The sequence below is a fragment of the Sander vitreus genome, chromosome 4 (assembly GCF_031162955.1).
Source record: "Sander vitreus isolate 19-12246 chromosome 4, sanVit1, whole genome shotgun sequence".
Classification (NCBI taxonomy): domain Eukaryota; kingdom Metazoa; phylum Chordata; class Actinopteri; order Perciformes; family Percidae; genus Sander; species Sander vitreus.
This window is the reverse complement of record NC_135858.1, coordinates 35,227,059-35,237,669: the sequence shown is the minus strand read 5'-3', so window position 1 is coordinate 35,237,669 and position 10,611 is coordinate 35,227,059.

Below are 10,611 nucleotides of genomic sequence, written 5' to 3'. Positions count from 1 at the left end.
CTGAATAAATGTTGTTTGCAGACATAGTGTACATATCACTGTAAGTATGCTGCCAAACAAATAACTAACGTTATTAACGTAAACGTAACGATTTCGATTCTGTTTAATCTAGCTAGCATATGCCTACGAAAGCTACAATGCCCATAGTTTACCTAGCTATAGCTATAGCGCGATAGCTAGCTAACGTTAACTGTTAGCTAGAAGCTAGCAGGCTAAAGGTAGATGCTGGCTGTCGCTATATTGAATGTAAATTATGCTGGCGAAATTATAAGGTGAAATTTACATCAGATTGCTAACGTGAAGCCATATAACAGAGCCTTACTACCTAACAGATTGATTACATAACAAAACAATATATTGAATCGAGCAGATTACCTTGGACTGGCTGGGCTAACGTTAACGGCTGAAGTGAAGGCTAACGGTTAGAAGATAACGGAAAATAACGGTATACAATTCTATATCACGCACTCGTTCTCTTGTAAGAATGAGCTCGCGCTCATCTTTAGGTCCGATGCATTCAAACGTTTGTCGAAACGTTTGACGAAATTACAGCAGACTGTAATAACTGTGTGTCACAGCACTTTATGAAAGATCCTGGACTTAAAACACATTCAATGCATGTTATTATATTTTGCACATTATGCAGTGGTTTGCACATGTTTTATCTTGGTTTTATATGTTATTACTTATACTGTATTTATACAATAAACTTGTTTTGCATAAACTTTAATAAAGTACTTTAAAAAAAAAGGAAAGATTGAACCTGTTAACTCATTTTATCCACTTATGCTACATATTCAGTTTAACACAAAATGTGAATGTAGAGGTAATTATTATTATATTATTTTATGTAACCATCTTTTGTCATATGATGTCCTGTCATTTCTTTGTAATCTTTAATAAATACATTGTTCTGATTTCACACATTTGATGCATTGTATTGCTTGGAAAAAACGTAATAAAAACGAGCCAGACAAATACTCTTTACTCCATGTTTACTGGGAAGAATGATAAAACATGAAATGCTGCGTTCAATATATATATATATATATATATATTTGAGGGAAGTGGAGTTCAGCCATTGCAGCTGACCATACCAACGTTGGCCCAACGTTGTATTTCTGTCAGGTAGGTTAGGCCATCGCAGCTGACCATACCAATGTTGGCCCAACGTAACCAACCAATATTGACGTTGGCCCAACGTCTGTTTGCTACCTGGGTATGGTCGAATGACCGTCCCAAGATGGCGGCGGCAGACGCATTTCACAAGCCAGAGGCAGTATCTAAATCTATCGCTCCAATGAACAACAGGGGCCAATGCGGTATTTAGCCTAAGTATAAATATATGCGACTTCGCTGTTTTTACAGTGTGTAACGGGAGGTCTGGAAATCTATTAAAAAATAAAACGAATATTTAAGCGATTTTCTCTGCTACAAATACCATGTATTAATGATACAAGATACTTTCTTTTTTTTTCGTTTCATACAAAATACCTTATCTTTACTAGATTAGTTTATTTTGAACATGTTTTGAGAAATAACATGAGTACAAGCAGAAAAAAAACACACACAAACTAAATCCTGAGCAAACACATCTTTCACAATTCCAAAAAAATTCTGGTCCTATACCTGCTTTCTCTTGTCTTTTAAACAGTAATTTTTTGTCTTTACTTATTCATATGTATTTATATATTTATAAGATTTGCATACATACCAACATATATAAATACAGACATACCCACATTTTTTTCTTTAAAGTTCTTAACAAGTTGTGTAACTGATGCAGCAAGCCTGCACCAATGGTGTTCAAGGCGACCCATAATTTGCAAATTAACTGAACCTATTCTTCAATAATTTTGACCCACCCCATATGTAATTATTTACCACATGTAAAATATTACCAGCGCCATTGTTCCAGTCAAACAGATGTGAGCAACACATCAAAAAAGAAATCATTACCAGTCATTACCATGGCATGGTACTGTTTGATAAACTGGAGGACGTTACCACCTTTTAGCATTATTGTATTTTGTCATTGCTGTATTTTTCACAGAAGCAGTCAGACTTTAAGCATTAAACTGAAAAACAGAATATGCCGAACAAGAAAAGGCAATGTTTTATTATGTTGTTGAGAAACAGTAATGAATTCAGCATTAATGTTATTTAAATCACCAACATTAGCAGAATTGAACTGATGGAAAATGAATGAAACACTTTTAGAGACATAGTCATCTTCTGTAATACACGGCTCAACACACACAAGTCAAAATAATTAAAACATGAAGAATATTGATAAAATAAGCGGATTTTAAAACTTAACAATCAGGTCAAATAGAAATTAACATTTCGTTGTAATTATGAAGAAATTCCCCTTAAGAAATAAACATCAATATAATCATCCTGTTTATCTCTTAATGTTGTCATCAAATATCACACGCACATTTACTGGTAATATCTTCACTGTAGGGCTGTTGGAAAGAATTCCAAAAGTCAAATATATTTCGAATAGTAAACACAGGACTTTCACCCCGGAGACTGGGGATCATGTCCCTCATATGGCATTTTATTTCCCCATTGTTCTTTTCCTAAATACCGTCCCGTTGTTGTCGCGTGTCCCCCAGAGACCGTGGATCGTGTCCCGGTGTGTGATGTGACCTTTCCCCGTTATTCTTTTCCCAAACCCAACCTCCGTATATATGCTTCCCATTAGTGCTGAGCACCACGAAATAAACAAGATAATCGTGTCCGTGTACACAAATCAAGAGATTAAAAATAACGTGACCATTTCACAAACTGCCGTGAGACCGTGTTGTATAAACGGCTCTATTTTGCACCATTTGCAATTTAGTTATTTTTTCTTGAGTTGCATTAGACCATACTACTGAACAATAGTCAAGATTAGACTACCTACTACTTTTGTTGAACTTTCTGACAAATATGGTGCACCACTTCCAGTCTTAACAACCATCTTATTTATATGTTTTGTCCATGATAATTTGCTATCTAAAATAACTCCCAGAAGTTTGGTCTCATGGACCTGTTCAACAGATACATCATGTATACAAAGCTTCAACTCAGGTTGATTATGAAGAGTATAATGTGAACCGAACATCATGCTTTTCGTCTTTGAAACATTAAGAACTAGCTTATTTTTCTTTATACATTCAACCAATGATTGCAGCTCATCTGATAGGGTGGTGTTTAACTCATGAAATGTAGGTGAAGACATATAAATAGTTGAATCATCTGCATACATCGATATACTGACCTTTTTAAAACAATCATTTGTGAAAATGGTGTATAACAGTGGCCCAAGACAACTTCCCTGGGGAACTCCACAGCTCACCGCTCCAACATCGGAGTAGCTACCATTAAAAAACAAAAGAGTAATTGTTAAATAACTCTTCATCCATAACATTGCTGACTGAGAGAAACCATAAAATTCAAGTTTTTTCAATAGTAAATTATGATCAAGGATATCAAACGCTGCTGTAAAATCAAGCATAACAGCACCTACTAGTTTCTTTTGCTCAATATCTCTCATCCAATCATCAGTCATATGAGTTAGAGCGGTAGCTGTTGAGTATCCCTTTCTATATGCATGTTGACAATCAGTGGTTAAATCATTCAAAGAAAAATATTCTATAATCTCCTCACATACTATCATCTCCATAATTTTACTCAACACAGGCAATCAGTCCCTCCAGGATTTCGCAGCCTTTTTTTGAGATTGTTGCGGCCCAAAATGCCCGATTTCGCAGGAGCTTTTGTAAAAAAATTGCGATAAAAGTTGCGATGTCTTTTGTATGTTTGTTGCAATGAAGTTGCGGGAGACAGCGAAAGTTGCAAAAAAAGCTGATTTTTTTTTTTTTGTATAGTTCTTTAAAAATAAAAAGGAAACTTGTTTTGAGGAGAATAAAATTACTCTAGGCTGAGTTCTCCTAGTAACCTTACCAAAAAGGCTCAGGATGCTGCAAATGTTAGTATAATAGGAAAATGGCTGGTGGATTTAGACAAAAAATAATAATTAATTGAATGAATCAAATATGTGTAAATGTGTGTCAGTGGCTTGTTGATCTCTAAATGGTTAGTTAATTTCCTATCCTGGGACACACATTCATACGGTTTGATAAAGTACTTATTGGACTTTAACTTCATTGCACACTTAGAATAACGAGCATAGCTGTCCTCAATTTAGGTCATCCTGTATGTCTCATCTCCGGTTTTTCCTGCATCCACCGTATGTGTTTGTGTCCGTTTGTGTGTGTGTGTACACGTCAGTCGCGGGGGGAACTGAGCAGCCCCGCCCGCTGCAGAGAGCATTGAAACAGCAGCCGCTTTCAGCGACTTTAGAGTGAAAAATCGTTACAGCGGACTTTGATGTTAAAATGTATACAGGTTGGCAGAACGGTCTGAAATGTTTTGCATGGTCTTTCGCTGTACGTTTTGTTGGTAAATGCGAGATGTTCGAGTCACTCACGTCTCGTCTTCATATCAGAAATAAGGAAATTAATTTGACCCGTTCTCACTCCCGCTTGGTCAGTGGCTCTCAGAGTGCACATGGGACTGCTGGGATTGGTTGAAGTCGCGGGAAACTCCGGTTATTGGTCAAATTTGCGGAAAAGTTGCAGTGATTGGTCAAAATTGCGAGTCGCACCAAATTCAAGGGGATTGGTTGAATTTGCGTGAATTGGCGCGATCGCGAAATCCTGGAGGGACTAAGGTAATAAACTTATAGGACGACTATTTGACCCCGAGAATGGTAACCTTACATTTTTAGGCAATGGAATTATTTTAGATATTTTCCATTCTTGAGGACATAGACATTCACTTAAGCTGTGCTTACTAACATGATGTCATTTTGCTAACCGAGCACCGTTACAACAGAGCCGCTTACAATACACTTGTTAGATAATGTTTCATTACAGAGTTCTCTGTTGATTTGCGTTTGTTGCTGTGTGCTCGTGGTGGAAACAAATGTAAACGTAGATCCCCTTCAAGGCCAGGCTGATGTTGGAAGTCCCTCTAGTGGACAGAACGTGTGACAACAACCACATGCTTATAGTGGCATTGACCATGCCGGAGTAGTGTAGTACATATTTATAACAGGCTGTATTTGAGCATTAAATATTCGAATATTATTTGAATATTTAAAAAATAAATGAAATTGGAATGGTATTATAGAGGAAGACTGACAGCTCTACTTCACTGGGACATTATCCCCAGTGAAAATGATTGGAAACATCCTCGGAGCTCCTCCCCCCCAGCTGTTCTTTCCTCAACTCACCCAGAGTGTCAGGTCGAGGTGGTGGACTGGCCACTCTCTTCAAAGATGAGTACAGATGCAGATTATTACCTGCATCCTGTTATAATAGTTTTGAGCTTCAGCTGTTTGTGGCTGATCTGGATTCTCCTGTGTTTATTTATGAGCGAGTTTTCAGAGTTTTTAGCTGATGTTGTTCCTAAATATGACAAGCTCCTGGTTTGTGGGGACTTAAATATCCATGTGTGTTGCCCCTCTAACCCACTTGCTCATGATTTTAAAACTCTTTTGAACTCATTTGGCCTTAATCAATGTGTGGAAGGGCCGACACCCTGGATCTCATCATCTCATATGGGCTTTCAGTTTCACTCAGTGAAATAACAGAAACTGGTATTTCAGATCACTTCCCCATCAGGTTTGAGATCAGTGTTCCGCCACCTGCTAGTAGGCCTATATCCTCAGCTTCTAGGCGCCGCTGCATCACCTCCGCTACAGCTGGAGAGTTTGCTTCTGCGTTTGTGGGCTCACAGTTTTATGCAAAGAATGGTCTGGTATCTCCCTCTTCCCCAGACAACATTCTCTCTGTGTTCCACTCCACATGCACTGACATTTTAGACTCTATTGCCCCTGTTCGGACTAAAACTATTAAACCTAAGTCGGACCCTTGGCTAAATGACACCACAAGGGCCCTTAGGCAACACTGCAGAAAAGCTGAACGAAGGTGGAAGGACAATTTGCATGTATCTCTGGGTTTATTAAGGGACAGTCTAGCAGCATACCAGAAGGCTGTGAAGGTGGCGAAGATGCAGCATCTCTCATCTGTCATAGCTAGCAGTTGCCATGAACCTAGAGTGTTATTCAGTGTGATAAACTCTGTTGTGAATCCATGCACTTCTGCTCCGACAGATGTTTCAAACAGTACATGTGAGAATTTTCTCTGTTATTTTATTGACAAAGTTGCATCTGTCAGGCAAAACGCCAGTGCTAATTTCAATGTGTTTGTACCTGCTGCTCCTGTGCACTCTGCTGTGTTTGGGGAATTTAAGCCAGTTTCTCTGACATTGCTAACTGAGGTAGTGCAACACATGAAACCGACCAACTGTCCTTTAGACATTGTTCCTGCCAGGATAGTGAAGGAGGCTGTTAATAGCACCATTGGGTCAAGTCTTCTTACTTTTTTTAATTCCTGTCTTAGTTTAGGTTCTGTCCCAGCTGCTTTTAAACATGCTGTGGTCAGGCCCCTACTTAAGAAGCCTCAGCTTGACCCCACAGTATTGTCCAATTTTAGACCAGTTTCACATCTGCCTTTTCTGTCAAAGGTTTTGGAAAAAGTTGTTTTTATACTGTTACAAGCCTTTTTGCAACTGAACAATTTTTGAAAAATTTCAATCTGGTTTTAGATCACATCATAGCACTGAGTCTGCACTGCTTAGAGTGCACAATGATATTGCCTTGACTGTAGATGCCGGGAATCCGGCTGTTTTAGTGCTGTTGGACCTCACAGCGGCATTTGATACAGTGGATCATGCAGTCCTCCTCTCTCGCCTTGATCAGTGTGTAGGCATCCGAGGCTCAGTACTTACATGGTTTAGATCCTATTTGACAAATAGAAGCTTCTCTGTCACGATTGGTGACTTATCCTCATCAACTGCTCCTCTCTCCTGTGGGGTACCCCAGGGTTATATTCTTGGCCCCATCCTGTTTTCTTTATATATGTTGCCTTTAGGGGCTATTATAAGAAAACATAACCTGTCTTTTCATTGTTATGCAGATTATTTACAAATGTATTTGCCTATGAAACCGAATGACAGTGTTGCACTAGACTCCCTGCTTAGCTGTATTAATGATATTAAGTTGTGGCTTTCACAAAACTTTCTTCATTTGAATGAAGCTAAAACTGAGTGTATCGTCTTTAGTACTTCAGGTCCAGCTGTGAGTTTGGGAGCCCTGGCTTCATACCTTAAACCAGCTGTCAAAAATCTGGGGGTTACTTTTGATTGCAACATGAAATTTGATAAGCAAATCAGCAATGTTATTAGAATGAGCTTTTTCTGGCTTCATCTCCTGGCTAAAGTTAAACCCTTCCTTAACAGGCATGATATAGAAAAGGCTATTCATGCTTTCATAAGTTCAAGGTTGGATTATTGTAATGCTCTCTATGTTGGTCTGACCCAGACCTCCATCTCACGACTTCAACTTGTACAAATACACTTTACGCTTTTTAACAAATACATCTAGACGTGCACACATTCCCCCCCGTTCTCTACGCCCTACATTGGCTCCCTGTGCGTTTTAGAATCGATTTTAAGATTTTATTGTTCGTTTTTTAAGGCCTTAAACAACCTGGCCCCAAAGTATCTGTCCGAGATCTTAACCCTGCGTGAGCACAACTGGTCCTTGTGGTCCTCAGATCAGCTGGTTTTAGAAGTCCCAAGGTCAAAGTACAAACGGGGGGGGTGATCAGGCTTTTGCAGTTGCTGCCCCGACACTCTGGAACAAGTTACCCCCTGAAATTCGGACGACTACAGATGTAGCTCTTTTTAGGTCTAAACTCAAAACTTATCTGTTTAGAAAGGCTTTTAATACGTAGTAGTGGTGTGACAATTTCCCTCTCCTATTTATGTGTAACCTTTTCTGATTTTATTGTTTCTATGTGTCATTCTTTTTATTGCATGATATGTTATATGATGTGTGTTTTAGTCTTGGTTTCTGATGTGAAGCACTTTGGATACCTTTTGGTTACTGTAAAGTGCTATATAAATAAATGTTGATTGATTGTTGATTGATCCTCTCAGTGAAAGGATAGTAAAAGGTGTGCAAGTGTGTGTTGGTATCAGCATCAGAGAACAACACAGCTCTTGTGCTCTTGTGCGTTCTAATACAGAGTTACTCTGATCCTCTGGAGCTTCTCTCACTACGAAAAGCTTGAGAACCACAAGCTAGCACAAGCTAGCATTAGCTAGCTTGTGGTTCTCAAGCTTTTTTCAATAATGTTTATTTAAGCCATTTACCCCCTAACCAGCGTGAATCATTTTTGGTAGAAAAAAAGTCTATATAAAGAGGAACAATACAGCGACAGATTTACTAAATAACAGCCTTGTACCTGGAAAACATTTAAATGCTAATGGAAAAAGGCGACAAACTTTTTTTAACGACAAAAACTTGGAAAAAGACGGTAGAAAGAAGGAAAGGCAAGAATAGGTCGAAAATAGTCACAAAAATTTCGAAAAAAAAAACAGAAAGAAGGAAGGCAGCACTAGGGCGACAAAAACAAAAATCAAATAAGCGACAAACTTCGAAAAAAGCGACAACAACTTTGAAAAAAGAGACAGAAACTTTGAAAAAAGCAACAAACTTGGAGAAAAAAAGACAGTAGAAGTAACTACAGCCTTGTAGCTGAAAAACATTTTGCAAAAAATGTCACGTACCCCCTACAGTCCTCCAAAGTACCCCCATTTGAGAAACACTGGCTTACAGTATCAGGAGAGTCACTTAAGTTTGTTAGCTTAAAAGAAGGATAAACGTTACTTCTTGTAATCATATATTCAACACGTTTATGACAGTAAATATTGTTGTATCTGTGATATATTATTACATGTTGCTCAGTTTCGGTAATTGAACACGAACATCCAAAAGCAGCACAAAAGTTATTTTCTATGAGTCTGTATGGTCGGATGACCGTCCTAAAATGGCGGCGGCAGACGCATTTCACAAGCCAGAGGCAGTATAGCCTACATATGCGACTTCGCTGTTTTCAGTCAAACTCACCTTCAGTGTTTGGAGTGTCAGCAGGTTGGATCATGCCTGGCCGGCGACCATCGCGGATTCCTCCAGGTGAAAGTGTGTGAGCACCACATCCATATGGGTCGTCCGCCAGAAACAATAAGCTCTCCAAGTTGTTGGTGGCTGTTTTGCAGTAAAATAAAATGTATTTTCTAGGTGCATCAACAACTTTAGTCCCCACCAAGCCAAGAACATCATCAAGGACAATACTCATCCTGGCCACCACCTGTTTCAATTGTTACCCTCTGGTAGGAATTATAGGTCTATACAATCCAGCACCAACAGATTTAAAAATAGCTTCTTCCCAAATGCAATAGTTTCCCTAAACAAATGTAGTTAGACAAACCCAGTCACTCACTGTCACCTCCTGCACTTCCATACTACAATACATAATCTGATCATTGCTCTTTTACTGTTTTTAATTCTGTTTTATATGTTTTGTTTTTTTATTGTATTTATTGTATGCACCCAGTAAAGTAGCGCTCCTAATTTCGCTGTATTGTAAAGTACAATGACAATAAAGGCTTTCAATCAAAATCCCCCCCTCGCTCGACAGTGTGCGCGTGTCCCAATGCACCATCTCTGCTTCCATTCACACTTCTGTTGTCTCTAACGTCGGTTTCGGAGCATCAGAGGGCAGCACTGGCATTTCAGTAGCATTGAAATGAGGCACTGAAATCTGCTTTACTATTCGGTCTGGTAGATACCGATTGTTAAGGCACCGGTGCCGTATTAGCACCGGGTTTCGGTACCCCACCCTACTCACACCAAACATCAACATGTCAATGGATGAAGTAGACTAACATCACAACCCCCACCCCCCACTGCATTAAGTGTCTTTGGGACACAATCAGACCAGAAAAAGCAATCCAGCGATTAATTGTCCCATTTGTGTGACGTCCTGTTGTGTTCTTTAACCCCCTAGTGTGGCACAAGTAGACTTTATTTTTCATAATTCAAGTTTCCGTCGGATCGTTTATAGACCTTGAGATTTCTGACTGCACTTGAAGACAGCTCCATTTCACGGAGAAAGAGAGCCAGAAAAGAGACAGAGGGACTGAGGAAACAGTTAGCTGTTACACAAACTACCAGGCAGTTCAGTGCTTGCTTTTTCATTTTTTACTCTCATAGTGATTTAAAACCTTCTTGTGGCAGAGATAGAGGCAGTGATGTTTTCTGTTTCCTGTACGGCACTCACACCGCATCAAAACACACAGACAAGTCTGATCCACACACACACGATTGGCCACCGCAGGGTGACGTGCAGTTGTGTTTCTCTAAAAGTTGAGTCGGTCTCAACTTTCCGTCGCAGGCCGCTGCCTTCCCCGCTCCCCACCATACTGCCTGCTATTGGTCAGAAGAGATATGCTACTCTTTGTAAACAGTAAAAGCAGCATGGAGGCCAGTGAAAATGTTACGGTGGTTACTTTTTAAAAAAAGAATCTACATGGGTGTCCTGTTTCCATCACTGCTGATCGAACTAGAGCCAATAAATACTAATGCAGCATGCAGGTATCTGTTTTTATCTCTGTTGTTTCTGTTGTACTGCAGCAACAACCAGATCT